This window comes from Saccopteryx leptura, chromosome 3, assembly GCF_036850995.1.
Source record: "Saccopteryx leptura isolate mSacLep1 chromosome 3, mSacLep1_pri_phased_curated, whole genome shotgun sequence".
Classification (NCBI taxonomy): domain Eukaryota; kingdom Metazoa; phylum Chordata; class Mammalia; order Chiroptera; family Emballonuridae; genus Saccopteryx; species Saccopteryx leptura.
Genome location: NC_089505.1, coordinates 104,114,837 through 104,131,502, shown reverse-complemented (window position 1 = coordinate 104,131,502; position 16,666 = coordinate 104,114,837). Strand labels below are relative to the sequence as shown.

Here is a 16,666-nt window from a genome sequence, read left to right as displayed (position 1 = left end):
ACCTTGGACTAGCCTCTCCCTAAGTGTCTTCCAAAACTTCCTACCCACTCTTCCACAGTTTTTTAAAATGTACCAAATGCATTTCTCCTCAGGTTCGCTTTAAGGAGGCAGGGATTAAACTCATTTTAAAAAACATTCTAGAAAAATGAGCTCCTCGTTATTTTTTACCGGCACCGGGGCGAAGCAAAGACCAATAATAACGTGGAGGACCCGAGAGAGGCGTGGTCAGGGGAGGGGCTCGGCGGGGCGCCTGAGTGAGCGGAGCCGCCTACACGCTACCCCGCCCGTGAGGCCTGACACATGCGCCCCGAGGCTTCTGGTGGAACGAGGTGTGGATTGTGAGGTGACCCTGGACGGTGACTTCCGGTTTCTAGGGATGCGCATCCGGGTCACGCTAACGCCGCGGTTTCCTCCACCCGCTTGGTTCTACTGTGGGTCTGGACCGGTCCCCATGTCCTGCTGTGGGGTCCCTGTAGGCTTTGGGTGAGTCTTCGCTGCCGACAGGGTGTGAGTGCGGCTGGACGCGTACAGCCGGTAGGGGGACGGGTCAAGAGTTCTGTCCCGGTCCCTGTGGATAGGGGTTCCTTTGCTTGTCCCTTGTCCCTGCTGTGCTTCCTCACTTCAGCCCTTTGCCTCACGCTGGCCTCTCTCCTCTCTTACCTCAGCTTAGCGTTTCTCGCCTCCGCGCACCTTTCGCCTCGCAGTTCTCCCTCCGCCTCGCCCGCCCCTTACAAGCCCGGGTTTCTCGCCTCTTGCCTCAGTGCTTCCGTCCGCCGCCGCCTCTCATTTTTGCCCCTGCTCTCACTTGAGCATCTCTCTTCCCCGACCCCTGACCCCAGCATGTCGCCGTCCTTTCCCCCAGCAGGACGGCCCGCCGCCTCGTTGTGATCATCCTCTTCCATTGCGAAACAGGGCCCTAGGTACCTGCCCTCCAACTTTTCCCACTTTGACCCCTCCTGGGACTATTAGGTGACATTTGTGCTGTGCCTGGGTTTCTCCCGCTTTTGCTTAGCTTGGCGGAGGGCTGTGCGAAACCCCCAGTCTGGGCAGATGTACCGGGCCGAGGGGGGGGAATCTTGCCTTGAGGCTCCGGGGTAGACTGAACTGTGGTGGCTTCGATAGTTAGGGGACAACAAAGGCTTTCCCATTTCCTCGCCGGGGCTCAGATCTTGGGGCTCGTTCTAGAACAGGCTAACAGGTAGCAGGCACACGTAACTACTAGCGATTGGGCTTGAGTGATCCTGGTAATTGACAGACTGTGAGAGCGTCCTGTCATTTTGGTGTTCTCTATTCTGTGAGAATGGAGACGTGCACCACTGAGGTAAAAATGCGGTGTTCTAGAGCGATCAGCTGTTTTCTGCGTGGGCTTTTATACTTATTAATTTTAGAGAGAGAGAGAAGGGGGGAGGAGCAGGAAGCATCAACTTATAGTAGTTGCTTCTCGAATGTGCCTTGACCCCGCGTGGTTTAGAAACCCCACCTCAGCATTCCAGGTCCATGCTTTATCCGCTGTGTCACCACAGGTCAGGTTCATTTGTTGTTAATGAAATGTTTTCTGCTTAAGTTCGCTATAGCCTGACCAGGCGGTGGCGCAGTGCGTCCGACTGGGACGCGGAGGACCCAACTTCAAAACCCTGAGGTCGCCGGCTTGAGCAAGGGATCACTCGGTCTTCTGCTGTAGCCCCACGGTCAAGGCACATATGAGAAAGCAATCAATGAACAACTAAGGTGCTGCAACAAAGAATTGATGCTTCTCATCTCTCTCCTGCCTGTTCCTATCTGTCCCTCTCTCTGTCTCTGTCACCAAAAAAAGTTCACTATAGACCTTGAACTGTTAGTTTAGTGGGTTAGAGTATCTTCCCGAAAGACCAAGGTTTCAGGGGTTCAATCCCTGGTCAGGGCATATATGGGAAGCAACCAAAGAATGCACAACTAAGTGGAGTAACAAATGACTGCTGTTCTCTCTTTTTTTCTCTTTCCCCCTTCCCTCCTTTTCTCCCTCCCTCCCTCCCTCCTTTCTCTATCAGGATCTGACTTAAAAAAAAAAAAAAAAGTTCACTAGTCATTTCAAAATACATTTTCTTTTTTCTTTTTCTTTTTTTTTTTACAGAGACAGAGAGTCAGAGTGAGGGATAGACAGGGACAGACAGACAGGAACGGAGAGATGAGAAGCATCAATCATTAGTTTTTCGTTGCGCATTGCGACACCTTAGTTGTTCATTGATTGCTTTCTCATATGTGCCTTGACCACGGGCCTTCAGCAGACTGAGTAACCCCTTGCTTGAGCCAGCGACCTTGGGTCCAAGCAGGTGAGCTTTTTGCTCAAATCAGATGACCCTGCGCTCAAGCTGGCGACCTCAGGGTCTCAAACCTGGGTCTTCCGCATCCCAGTCCGACGCTCTATCCACTGTGCCACCTCCTGGTCAGGCCAAAATACATTTTCTTTAGTTGAACTCAGTGTGCATATGTGTCTTTATTTGCCTCTTATACATTGTTTCTTCATTTTTACTGTAGTGACAGTTTTCTGTTTTTCTTTCTATTTTTTATTTTTTTGTGTGTGTGTGACAGAGAGAGGGACAGACAGAGAGATGAAGGAGAGCGGTGAGAAACATCAATTCTTCGTTGCGGCACCTTAGTTGTACATTGATTGCTTTCTCATATGTGCCTTGACTGGGGGCTACAGTAGACCGAGTAACCCCTTGCTTAAGCCAGCGACCTTGGGCTCAAGCTGGCGACCTCAAGATTTCAAACCTGGGTCCATGCCCCAGTCCGACGCTCTATCCACTGCGCCACTGCCTGGTCAGGCTGTTTTTCTTCCTATTTCTTCATAAGCCAGACATTACAGTACTTTATTTCTCAGGACATTATTTTTTCTTTACTTTTTTTCCACCACAGTCTTAAAACCATTTTTTTTCTCATTTTGAGACTTAAGTTTCTCTTAAATTTATCTGGAGGCTTTTAGTCATCTCTAAAATGAAGGGATTGGTAAATGTCTTGTTTTTCAGATTTTGTGATCCGAGGTATATTTTGAGATACAGGATTGGAAAATTTTTATTTTTGTTTTTCTAATCTTTATGGTGTATGTCTAGCATTTGATTGCAGATGTTTCTGTGTGATCAGTTTCTATAATCATAACAATCATGTTCTAAAATTAGTACTTCAGCGAACAGAATAAATACAGCTTTTAGTTTCCGCTTCTCCTTTGACTAATGAGTTATAGAAGAGTGTCCCTCATTATATGATACATATACATATATGAGCATAGTTTTAGACCTTGGCTTATTTCAAAATTGGGTTGCTCCCTTCATCTATTTTTAGGAAGGGACTTTAGAGCTTGGCTATATTAGTCCTTGAAGCCACAGAGAAGGACCCATCTGGTTGGCTTTAAAGACTTAACTGCTGAGGGAAGCCCCTTTTGAAAGCTCCTGCCAGTATCTTCTCTCCAGCATCTATACTGGAAACTCTAGCTTCTGTTCATCATGGCTTCATTATTTTCCACCCTTAACTAACTCCAATGAATATGGGCTGACTCTATCCACTTTCTTCCCTTCAGGTTTGTGGACTTTTTTTTTTAAACCATAGGAACTCCATAGATAGATCTATATTTGGTTTGATGTATGGCCTTCTTTCAACCATTTGCATTTCTGAACATTTAATTTTTGAGCATTTCTAAGTTTAAATCTAGATAGACTTTTACAGGTTACTGCTGGAGGAAAATATAGAGTTCAAGCTTACCCCTCTGTTTTACAAATGAGGAATTAGGGTTTAAAAGATTGGTGATACTTTCTCCAAAGTCTTTTCTTTTTTACAAATAAAGAAGTCCTGTGCATGCAGAGAAGTGGGTTTTAGTTCCATCAAAGCTCTAGACTGAAGAACACAATATAGTATATAGTGGTTTGGTTTGTTTTAATAAATTTATGTCATAGGAATGAAAGTTTTAGGGTAATAAATCTATGACAGATTTTTAATTTCAAAGCTTTTGTCTTCAAAAAAGGACTCTAGAAAGAAACTTGTGTAGAAGTTGAAAGTCTTAGGGAGTCTTCCTTTTCTGTTTTTCTCTAAAATCACTTCTGCCTATTATGATATAAATTATGCATAAAAAGCCCTACACGAAATGAATATCCTATGGTCTCATTGGAGCAGTTGTGTTCATGCTTCTGGTCTTTTTTTTTTTTTTTTTTTACAGGGACAGAGAGAGAGAGAGAGAGAGTCAGAGAGAGGGATAAATAGGGACAGACAGACAGGAACGGAGAGAGATGAGAAGCATCAATCATCAGTTTTTCGTTTTGACACCTTAGTTGTTTATTGATTGCTTTCTCATATGTGCCTTGACCACGGGCCTTCAGCAGACCGAGTAACCCCTTGCTCGAGCCAGTGACCTTGGGTCCAAGCTGGTGAGCATTTTGCTCAAGCCAGATGACCCCGCACTCAAGCTGGCGACCTTCGGGTCTCGAACCTGGGTCCTCCGCATCCCAGTCTGACGCTCTATCCACTGCACCACCACTTGGTCATGCCATGCTTCTGGTCTTTGTACAGAACATTCATAGACTTTCTAATTACTGAAAAGCCTGTACCTCTTACCTAACTGCCAAACAACAACAAAATTACTAGAGGCAGTTTTGTGTGAGGGAAGCCCCTTTGAAAGCTCCTTACCAGTATCTTCTCCCCAGTGAGGACGATAAGTCCTCACTTAACATCATCTATAGACCCTGTGACTTTAATTGAAATGACATATAATGAAACCAGTTTTACCATAGGCTAATTGATATAAACAAGAGTTAAGTTCCTGTGCATCTCCTCAATGTTAGAACCAAGTGACATTATTTGAAGACCAGCTGCATGCGTTTTTAAAGCTCAGGAGACGTTTGTTATAGAAATTTCTACTTTAGTTTAGCAAAGTCTTAGTTTATAACCCTGAGGGTTCAGTTTAAAATATATTTTTGCATATTAGTTTTATGCCTACCAGTTAGTTTTTTTATTTGATTTGGTTTGGTTATTTTTTAATTGTTTTTTGTCATTTTACCTTTTTCTTTATTTTGTTTTACATGTTTTGATTTTTACCCTTGAGCCTAGGATATATTTTAAGGAAATAGCAGTTTTAAAAATTTAAGAAACAAATTATACCTCCACCACGTCCTTGCTGTACCTTGTGGTATTGGTTTCTGTGATCTGCCTAAGTCACTTCACGGCTCCATTCTCTCTTTTGCTTACATGTAAAAGTTCGTAGAACTTCTTTTTTGGTAGATTGTCTAAAAGATTTCTGTGTTCTGTAGATAAAAACAGAATAGTTTAACTTTTGTGTGATTTAAATAGCAGAAGAATAGTGCAAATTAGTTCAATATAGTATAGTTTAACGTAGAGATAGTTTAAAATATATTTTAAGACTATTAGGAATAGTTTATTCTTTCCATACATTCACTTAATTGGTTTATACTAAAGGATTGAATTGTATTTATAGTAAAGTGGAAATTGGGTGGGCTTTCTATCTGCAGATTAACTTAAAAATACAAGTACATGTTCTTGTACAGAATATATGTCTTAAGCCATAAACTGACATATTGATATGTTTTATTGGCAAAAAACTTAGCAAATAATGGAACAGCAGCCACATTATCATGTTGATTTTTATTTTTGACAAACAGATTTTATTTGTTGATTTTACAGAGAGTGGAGGGTCAGGGGAACAAGAAGTGTTGCTTTACTGTAGCTCTTCATTTGTTGCTTGTCGTATGTGCCTTGACTGGGCAAACCAGGGTTTTGAAGTAGCAACCTCAGTGTTTTAGGTTAGCACTCTATGCAGTGTGCCATCACAGGCCAGGCTTATCATTTTGATGTTTTTGACCTATAAACCTAGGTACTGGAGTGTTTAATTGTTAAATGTAGAAATAATTAGGGTCTTTTCTCTGTTGCTTATGGTATATTTAAAAAACATTTGAAATACGGTTTTCATAAAATTTATCTTTACTGTTTTTCCTTTGTCATATGTAGCAGTGTTTTAAATTAGAAAAGGAAATGTGAAAATAGTGCTGACTTATTGTAAGTCAACAGATCAACCCAAGGCAGTCAATACTTAAATACCTTAGAGATCTTACTACAGATTGTGGTGGATACACTTTAACTTATTAGCTTGATTAATATTTGTACTAGTTAGATTTCTTTTTATTCACTCTAGAAAATAGTAATTTTTTTGTGTGTGTGACAGAGACAGAGAGAGAGAGAGGGACAGATAGGGACAGACAGGAAGAGAGATGAGAAGCATCAATTCTTACTTATGACACCGTAGTTGTTCATTGATTACTTTCTCATATGTGCCTTGACTGGGGTGGGGATGTGGGCTACTGGAGACTGAGTGACCCTTTGCTCAAGCCAGCGGCCTTGGGATCAAGCTGATGAGCCGTGCTCAAACCAGATGAGCCCGCGCTCAAGCTGGTGACCTCAGGGTTTCGAACCTGGGTCTTCCGCGTCCCAGTCCTATGCTCTATCCACTGTGCCAACGCCCAGTCAGGCAAAAATTGTAATTTTTATAGTACATTTCTTTCAGCATATTTCTTTTGGATACATACTATGTACAATTATAATATACATAAATGAGCTATTCATGTGAAGTAGGTGACATTATACAGGACTGACATTTACACTTAAATACTTAACTTGATTTTATTTATACATATCTGAATTAAACTACAAGAGTTAGTATAAACTGCATCTTTAGCCTGACCAGGCGGTGGCACAGTGGATAGAGCGTCGAACTGGGATGCGGAGGACCTAGGTTTGAGACCCCGAGGTCACCAACTTGAGCGCGGGCTCATCTGGTTTGAGCAAAAGCTCACCAGCTTGGACCTAAGGTCGCTGGCTCGAGCAAGGGGTTACTCAGTTTGCTGAAGGCCTGCGGTCAAAGCACATATGAGAAACCAATCAATGAACAACTAAGGTGTTGCAACAAAAAACTGATGATTGATGCTTCTCATCTCTCTCCGTTCCTGTCTGTCTGTCCCTATCTATCCCTCTCTCTGACTTTCTCTGTCTCTATAAAAAAGCAAACCAAAAAAACCCCCCAAAACAAAAAACTGCATCTTGAGGGTGTAGCCAAAACAAGATAACAATTAGAATTTAAAAAGGTTTAACTCTAAAAAAGTTGCTTCTTATCAGTGACAATGGTATATGATTTTTAAGCTAGATTTTATGATTTTTTTATTATTTTCAAAGCACTCAGTGATTTCTTATGATTACTATATTTGAGTTTAAGGTTCTTATATTATCTGCATCACAGCTTAATTAATATGAAATGGTTTTATTTATTTCTTTTTAGAGAGAGAGAGAGACAGTAAGAAAGAGGGAAGGAAGAGAGATGAGAAGCATCAACTCTCTTAATTGCTTCACTTTAAGTTTTCATCGATTGCTCCTCATATGTGCCTTGTCTGGGGAAGGGGGAAGGGGAGCTCAGGCCAGCAACCTTTTGGGCTCAAGCTGCAAGTCCGACCAGCCTATGCTCTAGCCTGCAATCTTGGGGTCAATCTTGGGGTTTTGAACTGGGACTTCAGCATCCCAGGTAGATGCTCTAGCCACTGCACCACCACCGGTGTGGCTAAAATCATGTTCTTTGTAAGTACAATGAAATCATTTTCATTTAAAAGGAAACTTCCACAACTGAATTGTAAATCTATAATGGTAAACAGTAAAAATAAAAGCCAACTTACATAGCACACTTACTGTGTGCCAGAAGCTATTCTAAGTGGTTTATATATATTAACTTTTTAATCCTTATGACCCTATGAATTAGTACTGTTCTTACCTTCATTTTACAAAAGAGAAAATGAAGGCACAGAAGTTACTTAACTTGCCCAAAGTAATAAAGCTAGTTAGCTGGAGAGCTGGATTTTGTTTGAACTTAATCTTTCTCGCTCCAGGGTTCATGACCTTTTCGTACAAAGTTCTACTAATTTAGTGATTTCTTTATAGGCTCAGGAAAAAAATCCAATTTCTCAGAAAAACAAAAAAATACTGCTTCTGTTTGGGAATCTTAGGGCAGGGTGTGTGGGCTTTTTATCAACACTGGCTTAGGGCAAATTGCTAACCCTTTACTACCTACATTTCTTAGGTGGCAAAATCATATAGTAAGAAAGCAAAACAGGACCAGATCTTTTCCTCTTAAAAAAAATTATCTTATGGGCAACTTCCCTGACCTCCATCTTGCACCTCCGTTTCTCTTTCTTTCCTCGGGGCCAGGGAACCTTGCCGGGCGGGGTGTGCGCTCTGTACTCAATAAAGCCGTTTATTATTCCACAAAAAAAAAAAAAAAAATTATCTTATGGAAGTTAGTTACTTTTGTGTTATTTGGAGAACAGGCAGTAATAAATAAAATGTATTCTATATTATTAAAATGTTTTACCCCTTGACCTAAATTATTTTCCTTTTATTGATCTGTAGAATATTAAATAAGTTTATATAATAGTTTTAAATCCTGAAATTCCTATTGCCATTTACAACAACATGGATGGACCTTGAGAACATTATAATAAATGAAATAAGTAAATCAGAAAAAAGCGAAGAATTATATGATTTCACACATAGCTGGAATATAAAACTGGGACTCATGATCCTGGCTGGATAGCTCGGTTGGTTAGAACATCATTCCAAAGCACAGAGGTTGCCGGTTTGATCCCTGGTCAAGATACATGCATGAACAGCTTAATGTTCCTCTATCTCTCTCTATTTCTCTCTTGCCAAAATCAATAAATAAAAATGAAACAAAGCAAAAAAGAGCTGAGTCTCATGGACATAGATAAAACTGAGCTGGTTGTTGTGGGGAGGGGAGTATGGGAGGGACAGATACATGGTGACAGAAAATGAGTTGACTTTGGGTGATGGGCACACAACACAATCAACAGTTCAAATGCCATGGAGATGTTCACCTGAAACCTGTGTGCTCTTATTGATCAATGTCACCCCATTACATTTAATTTCTAGATAAGAAAGAGAAAGAAAAAAGAAGAAAAAGAGAGTCACTGTTAGCATAGGTAGCTAGTTAGTATTAATAAAGGAAGGGAGCAAAGGGAATCAGATAGTAAACCTAATCAACTAGGAAGCTGAATTGAAAGAAAAAAAAATCTGAAATCTTAATGTTCCAATATGAATTCAACAACTTAGAAGTATAAAAAACAGAAAACTAAAACTGAAATTTCTGACCTATCTCCATTCTTATTTTCAAATATGAAAATTTGTGCAAAATTAAGTATGTTAATCTTTTTAGGATTACCATGTTTAGAGTAATATATTTAAATTAGCATTTTTATTTTTACTTTAGAAAAGAGGAGGGGAACTTTCACAAATCATTTTCTTTTTTAATTAAAAAACACAGCCTTGCCTGACCTGTGTGGTGGCACAGTGAATAAAAAGCCTTGACCTGGAATGCGGAGGTCGCTGGTTTGAAACCCCAGGCTTGCCCAGTCAAGGCACATATAAGAATTAACTACTATGAGTTGATGCTTCCCACTCTTTCCCCTCATGTCTCTCTCCTCTCTCTTAAAAAATAAAAATGAAAGAAAGTAAAGAAAGCTTCTGATTGGTGCTGTAGCAGTGGATAGAGTGTTGACCTGGGAGCTTGAGTGCAGGCTCACCAGCTTGAGCATGGGGTTGCCAGCTTGAGTGTGGGATCATAGACATAACCCCATGATCACTGGCTGGAGTCCAAAGGTGGCTGGCTTGAAGCCCAAGGTCGCTGGCTTGAGATAGGGGTCACTGGCTTGGCTGGAGGCCTCAGTCAAGGCACATATGAGAAGCAATCAGTGAACAACTAAAGTGATATATCAACGAGTTGATGCTTCTCATCTTTCTCCCTTACTGTCTCTCTCTGTCTCTCTTGGTTAAAAAAAAAAAAAAAAGCAAATAAATTATTCATCATATTAATATTCTTTTATGCTTTTATTATTCCCAAGTTAAAAAATAATTGTTGCACCTCTAAGGGAAGAAGATGATTTTATGTTAGTTGAGGTACAGCTTAATGCAGGAGACTGGAACTCAGATGTGATGAGAAATTATTTTTCTAAGTATTTTGAAAATAATTGAGAATTATGGAATCAGATTAAAAGAAAAAAACTAATTACTTCTGTCAAAAAGTAATGCTTGGTTAGGGATAATCCTTATTTTAATTCTTACATATTAGCTCTTATTAATTCAGACATTAATCAAGTACACTTTTTTAATAGCAACTTTTGTCTAGGGATCCCCCTTTGGTGGGAAATGTATTGATGAGGAGCTGAAAAGTATAAGCTTTGCCATGATGATTTTGTTCTTTACTTTGTTTTAAACATTTAATTTTTGTTTCAAAAGCAACTCTTTTTTATGTGTGGATTTGATAATCAGTTTATCTTCTAAAATTTCAATAGTTTTCTTTCACCTGAAATTTAATAATATGGCAGTTACTGAATTTGGAAAAATTGGTAGTTTGTTGCTATCAACACTGTTACTATGGGAATAAATTAGAATGATTAGCTCTTAGGTGGAATTGAACTTTATTCTTTAGTTTCCATAGTAGTTGAAAAAGATTTAGGTCAGATTTACCAGTAGTTCCTCCTTTTTTCAAAATAAGAGGGAATTTTAATTTAGTACAGTGATGTTAATTTTTTCTATTAGGTTGATGATTATCTTGCTCTTTTTACTGACACATAATCCGAATGTGTATGATTTTGTCTTAGACTATTTCAGAACTTGGAGAATATTGACAAAAAAATAGTACATGCACACCATATAAAAAAATACCTTAAAATCAGTGTGTTATTACTTCACTGAATTTTCAGCATCCACTCTTGCTTTTCACCAGGTCTTTGCTGTGTATTAGGAAGCAGTGATTAGATAACGCTGGTGAATAAGTTTCCTTGAGAGTGAGAATGAGAGCTTTTGCGAAGAGAATCAATTGGTCATCTCTTATATTGATGTGTCACTTAAAGCTAAGTGAACTGAAAATCTTAGCTTTCTCTCATTTCTGTGTATCTCTTGTTAGTAAATATTTAGTTTTTGTACCTCACATCCTATGAAATTGTTTATTTGGATAACTCTGTTAAACTATTGATTTTTACCCAGATGGTCTCCTTTTTTTTGTTGTTCTTTTTTCAGAAGCTTGCCTTTTAAAAAAGGTACACTACCGACAATCACCAAAACTGCAAACGTTATTTCAGATGTAGTTTGAAGTAAATATTTTTCTCCTTTTTTTTTTTATAGTGAGAGGAGAGGAGGCAGAGAGAGACTCCCACATGTACCTCCCTCATCAGGATCCACCTGGCAAGCCCACTAGGGGGTGATGCTTTGCTGTCTAGGGTCCTTGCTCAGTTGATCAGCAACCGAGCCATTTTTTTAGCACCTGAGGTGGAGGCCAGGGAGCCTCCTCAGCACACGAGGCCACCTCACTCAAGCCAATCCAGCCATAGCTGCGGGAGGAGGAGGAGGAGAAGAAGGAGAGAGAGAGAGAGAGAGAAATATGGGGAGGAAGAGGAGTGGAGAAGCAGATGGTCGCTTCTCCTGTGTGCCCTGACCAGGAACTGGGCTGACACTCTACCACTGAGCCAGCCTGCCAGGGCCTATTATCCTCCTTTTTGTCCAGTTTTCTATCTTTTGATAAAAAGGGTTTCAAACCTTTTTTTTTTTTAATTCAGTGAGAGGAGGGAGGCAGAGAGACAGACTCTCTCATATGCCCCAACCAGGATCCAACCCCACAAGCCCACTAGGGAGTGATGCTCTGCCCATGGAGAGGGGGTGTGTGCTCTGTTGCTCAGCAACCGAACTCTTCTTAGCACCTGAGGCAGAGGCCATGGAGCCATCCTCAGTGCCTTGGGCCAACTCACTCCAATTGAGCAATGGCTGCAGGAGGGGAAGACAGAGAAAGAGAGAGAGAGAGAGAGAGAGAGAGAGAGAGAAGTGAGAGGGGGAGAGGTGCAGAAGCAGATAGGCACTATGTGTGCCCTGACTGAGAATCAAACCTGGGACATCTACACACTGGGCCGATGCTCTGCCACTGAGCCAACGGACCAGAAGCTGCTTTTAAACATTTTAAATCAGAACCCTATAAGATGCATTTTGATGTTACCCAGTACTTACACACATATTAATATTTAAAATTGAAACAATATTTATCTTTTTTTTTAAATTTTATTTATTTATTTTTTTACAGAGACAGAGAGTGAGTCAGAGAGAGGGTTAGACAGACAGGAATGGAAGCATCAATCATTAGTTGTTGTTTTTTTCATTGCGCGTTGCGACACCTTAGTTGTTCATTGACTGCTTTCTCATATGTGCCTTGACCATGGGGCTACAGCAGACCGAATAACCCCTTGCTTGAGCCAGCGACCTTGGGTTCAAGCTGGTGAGCTTTGCTCAAACCAGATGAGCCCGCGCTCAAGCTGGCGACCCTGGGGTCTCGAACCTGGGTCCTCCGCATCCCAGTCTGACGCTCTATCCACTGCGCCACCGCCTGGTCAGGCACAATATTTATCTTTACTACTGGTGACACACTGTGGTATTTTCTATTCTGTTTTCTTGTATTTTATTCAGAACAAACTGTTGGTCTTCACTAAGTTGATACGACCCTTTAATGTATTATGCTTGCAGTTTGAAAAATTCTAGTGATTACTAACTTTTTTCCAATATTGTCTTTTGGAATTGAAAATATTTGGGTTTGCTAGTTTCTTCCTCTGAAATGTATTTGTTAAATAATTGTGCAGAACAGTTGAGAGAGGGAGACCCTACTGCTTTCATCTCTGTTCTTCACTGTGTTGAGACACAATTGTTTTTAAAATTGCAGTAATAGAGAACCATGAGGCTGAAAATGCTCTGTCATATGCAGAGCTTCTGTGGGTAGAATTTTTTGCTAGTTTCCGTCTAATAGTCAAAGATTTCATGGATTAAGTTGCTTTTCACAAACTTTGCTTCTTTGGCTTTTGGCAACTAGTCAAAAGGTTACAAAGCTGCTTTATTCTACTTTCTTCTGGCTCCGGTCCAGTCTTTGTAAGTCAAGAAAAGAAAAGTGAGGAGTGGAGTAGTTTGTTCCTGTGTATATGGTCAGGTGAAAGTAACAGATTGAAGAGTCATTTGGGTTTGTTACAATGGATTGCATTTATTGATTGTCCTGATTCATTTCCTGTAATGACAAAGGGGTAAAGAAGGTTGATATGCCAACAGTATCTATATATGATAGCCATTAGAGTGAGACAGGGTCAGTAGGCGTACTCGACGATTTTGACCATTACCACCTCTTAACACTTATGAGCACTTACTATGTGTCAGGTACTACTTAAAGCATTTCACTTGTATTAACTCATATTTACTTGGGAGGCCTAGGAGAACGAGAATGAGAAAGGATAAAGAAGAAAACTTACCTTTTTAGTATCTTTTTATTACTTGGCTTGTGAATTCTGGCTGTTGGTGACTATAGCATAGCAAGGCATACATTTTTTGTTTGGTCAGCTTTTTAAAATCAGTCCTGTCTGTGTTCCTTATTGAGGCATGTAGCTGTGGTTTGACTTCAGGCTTTGAAGCTAGGCTGCCTGGGCTTACATTCCAGGTTGGTGACTTACTAGGTATATAACCTTGGGCAAGTTACTCTCTGTGCTTTAGTTTTCTCATCTGTGAAATGATGATAATAACAAATAGTATCTAGCTTATAGACTTATTGAGAGAATTAAATGATTTGATATATGTAAAGTACTAAGAACAGTGCCTGACCCATAAAAGCATTACATAAATGTTAGCTATGAAGAGCTCACAACTCACAGTTGGATCTCCTGACAGTATGTGTGACCATGATGAGTTCTTCATATTTGCTAAGTAACAGGATGTGATTGACTGTCAATGTTATATTGCCCAGAAGTTTGAAAACAGCTTTCCTTGAGGACTTGTAGGAAAAGTCATACAGCAACTTTATACAACTCTTTAATGTACTGGCAGCAGTACCTGGACCAGCAGTTGAAAAACATTGGAGAGTATTGGGAATCAAAATGAAGTGACTAAGGGTATCAGGGCTATAAGCCCAACTTGTTTAATCTCTCATAGGAATCTCTTGTTATTTGAACCTTACCCTTAATCATTTTAATATTTTGTCCTTTGAAAAACTAAGAGGAACTAGTTAATGAATTGACTTTTACTCAAGACCAGATTTCTTTCTTGAGTCTATCTTATGTCTAAGGTACTTAATTTTATTTTTCTTTAACAAATAGTTAAGTCATGCATACTGTGTCAGGCACTATTATTCTACGCTTCACAGATATTAACTTATTTAAACCTTATGACAAGCTTATGAGAAAGACATTATTATTATTTTCCTTTTACAGATGAAGCAGCTGAGACCCAGGAAAGTTAAATAACTTGTCTAAGTTCCCATACTAATCAGTGTCAGAGCTGGGATTTGAACCTACGTAGTCTGGCTCCAGAGATAATGTTCTACAATTGCCAAACCTGCCTCTTAACTAAGATGAATTATGTTGAAAAGGGTAAAATAACAAGTTTTAAAATTTACTTCACTATTCTTGACTTTCTGTACTGAAATGACAGCACTGAAATTATGGATTTTTGAAGGAGTAAGTTCAGAGAAATAAAACAGAAGAATTGAACCTAGATTTTATAGTTCTTCTGACATTAGAGACATACATTTCAAAAGACTGAGTTCTGTTAGTATAGTATACAGTAAGTTTTATCCAAATTACTGAAAAGCTAATCGATATATAGATATTTAGAATGATACAGAATTTTGACCTTAAAAATGGTTGAAATAGGGAATTACTGGAAGCAGCACAGTTCTAGAATATTCGTGTTGAAGTATGTCATATGTCAGGCCATAGCACCTACAGAAAATATGTGATTCTTGTAGAAATGCTAACTTCACATATTAAAGAAGGGTGAAAAAGTTTTGGAGGCTGTGAGTTCTGTGGAGTCTGGATCTGCACACATTAGAGAAATTTTAATGCTCTGTGACTGACAAGTTACTAAAAAGTAAAGAGAGGTCCATCCAAGGAGGTTTAGAAGGATTGTAATAGAAATACTGGATTATTATTAAGCTCACTTTGACACATCTAATCAGATTAACTCATTCTTTCGCAATACTTTTTACTGTGGTTTTGGAATTTTTCCTGTGGAACATATCTCTCTATTTTAATGAATGCGTGTGGGGAAATGTTTGTGTTAATTTTTATTAATGATCGTTTTATAGACAACTTGAAAGGATGATTTTCCAAGAAGTAATATTAAAAATTATAAAAACAATTCTACTTAGAGAATCTATTCCTGGTAAAATATTTTTCCTATTTAGAATTTGGTACAGCCTAAGTGTATTTTTTTCTTTCTCAGTAAGTTCTGATAGTGTTCTTTTAAGTGTAAAGTTACTATAAATAGTCCTACAGCTGACAAAACCATGATATGTTATCAGTCATGGCTGCCAAATAAAGAAGCTAGAAGAATTCATCAACCTTACCACAGTCAGTTGACTGGGGATTGTCCAGCATGATGATGGCTTTAAAGTCCAGCAGGGAAGGTGTAATTGGTTGCAATTTTTTTGGCCACAGAAATGTGATTTGTGCTGATGTCTGAATTATGAGAACTAAAAGGTTCCCTTAAAAATTACACTAAAAAAGAGCCTTAATGTAGGTCTGCTCGATATTTGTGTCTACTTTATCAGGACTCTCTGAGTAAAAAGGACTCTTAGTAAATTAGTTAGATGTTACAAGTTTTTAAAAGGTAGTAGATCAAAAAAGGTTGCCATCAGCTGATGAGACTTGAGTGTTATCTGAAAGATAACAAACAGTGATATTGGATCAGTAGAGAAACTAGGAGTAGAAATCACAGCTGAAAGCATATGTAGAAGTTTTAGAAATGCACTAGACTCTAAGTCAGTGGTTCTCGAAGTGTGCGCCAGGACGCACTGGTGCGCCCTAGAAGATTTCCAGGTGTGCCCTATGGTATTCCAGAGAAATATGTGCCTGTTGGAGACCAAAAAACCAACACGGTTTTTGGAGTTTAGAATTTTGGGGGACAGAGGTGTGGGGAATTGGCTGTAAGCTGACAGTCTGACCAAACCTCCACCTCACTTGCCTGATTAGGTTGCAAAAGGCTGTTAAGCTATGGTGCTGGATTGTTTACACTACCCCTCATGTTCCGGGAAAGACTGGAGGCAAGTTTCTTCTATCCTTTGTTTAGTGTAAAGTTAAGATGGTATGTATGGTGGGGGTTTTGGATTGATGATTAAACATAAGGAATTGTCTCTTGAAGCCTTTTGGATTTCTATAAAAGAATATGTGGCCTGACCAGGCGGTGGCGCAGTGGGTAGAGCGTCGGACTGGGATGTGGAAGGACCCAGGTTCGAGACCCCAAGGTCGCCAGCTTGAACGTGGGCTCATCTGGTTTGAGCAAAAGCCCACCAGCTTGAACCCAAGGTTGCTGGCTCCAGCAAGGGCTTACTCGGTCTGCTGAAGGCCTGTGGTCAAGGCACATATGAGAAAACAATCAATGAACAACTAAGGTGTTGCAATGTGCAATGAAAAACTAATGATTGATGTATCTCATCTCTCTCCGTTCCTGTCTGTCCCTGTCTATCCCTCTCTCGGACTCACTCTCTGTCTCTGTAAAAAAAAAAAAAAAAAAAAAAGAATATGTGGCAATATCTAAAAAAGCTTTGAACATTTTACTA

The 16,666-nt window shown here is 39.7% G+C and overlaps 1 protein-coding gene across 5 annotated transcripts in view; it reads left to right on the top strand.

Annotated features, from left to right (window-relative positions):
- The first annotated feature begins 373 nt into the window (after positions 1 to 373).
- EYA3 (EYA transcriptional coactivator and phosphatase 3) overlaps positions 374 to 16,666 on the top strand; it is a 101,540-nt gene continuing 85,247 nt past the window's right edge. For all 5 annotated transcript variants that reach the window (XM_066375595.1, XM_066375593.1, XM_066375591.1 and 2 more), the window contains exon 1: positions 374 to 483. The gene's annotated coding sequence lies outside the window, so the exon portion shown is untranslated. The remainder of the gene's footprint in view (positions 484 to 16,666) is intronic.